Here is a 1,525-nt window from a genome sequence, read left to right on the forward strand (position 1 = left end):
GTGTAGCATGTGCACACTTTTTGGTATTTTTACATAGTTGAAAATTAAATAAATGGTACATTATATAGTATTTGACTGTTCTTTATGTTGTAATTTGTGAAATAAATGATTGTATTTTAAAAAGTTGTTGTTTCATTAATTAAGAAAGAAAATAATACAATGGGAAATATTTATGCTTGTACTCAAACAAACAAGTATTTTAAACAAACTATAATTACATGCCAAAAGTATTGTTTTATAATTTTGTTTCCTGAAGAAATGGTTGTGGTAAAATAAAACATAGGTATATTACATACCCAAAATTCGAAAAAGTACTTGTTACAGAAATGAAAAAAGTAATAGTATTTGACGAAATCAAACGACTTATTGGATAACTTTATTTAGACTAGATTCAAACGTGTTATGTTTTCATCTGTCTCTGTCATGCTACAATATACCAAAATACATGGGATTTAGTTGTTCCCATCACATATTTTAAAAACTCCATTTTAAAAAGTGTCGGACAGCATTTGCTCCGAAGAATATATATATTAATAACTTTACATTTGGCATTTAAGGAACCGTTTATTTTGTTTTTTGATATTGACAAACCAAGGAAGTTAGTTAAAATAAACGTTAATGAAAACTAATATATATTGTGGTTATGTTTCCGGACAATCACACAGCACCACGAAAGCAACACGTTTACTAAAGATTTTAATCGCCACACTGTGCTATTAGACTAGTTTTTATTTACTTTTCTTAAATATTAAATTATGTTCACAAAGAAACAAACCAGATAAATATTTTACAAAGTTATATTGGCTTGCATAAAGATAAACTAAACCTGCTTAGGGATCCCAAAGAACCGTTTGATTACGTATGCAAAGTATGACATATTGATAATTGAAAAAAAACACATAGTAGAATTATATCAAACAATCAGAGTTCAAGTATATACTGATGATGAGTTATCGGACCAAAACAATGATGCGGGTTACATTAGAAATTAAGAGAACAAATAACCACCGGAGCGGAATCACTAAGACAAGTATTTTAAGAAATGGCAGATAATTAATTGAAACAGATTTGTTACAAACATAATTAAACAGCCTGTCAAACAAAAACCGCAATCAACGAGATGCCCAATATTAAACTTTGGACACAAAAATGGTTATGCTTTGAAGAAAACATAGTTGGCGAAATTCGTAAGTAGTGGGGATGAGCAATTTTGAGAAATTGCCAAAAGCTATGCGGTTCTCCATTCTTCTGATAAGCCTGTCTGGCGATCTCGCTCTGCAAGTTTGTTGAGTGCTTAACTAACATGGAGTTCTTTGAGATCATCAAGGATTATGTGGACGGTAAATTCTTACTCTTATGCTTGTTTTTCGTTATAGTCACATTAACCTAATGGTTGTAAAATCCTGGTTTGGTGCCATTGCAATTTAGAGGCATTTAGCCTAAAATATTTACTCTCTTCTTCATATTTATCAAAGGGGTCCTTCCTACAAGCTGTCTAGCACTGAAGAACTGCAATTTAACAATG

This window comes from Mya arenaria, chromosome 16 (genome assembly GCF_026914265.1).
Source record: "Mya arenaria isolate MELC-2E11 chromosome 16, ASM2691426v1".
NCBI classification, from domain to species: Eukaryota; Metazoa; Mollusca; class Bivalvia; order Myida; family Myidae; genus Mya; species Mya arenaria.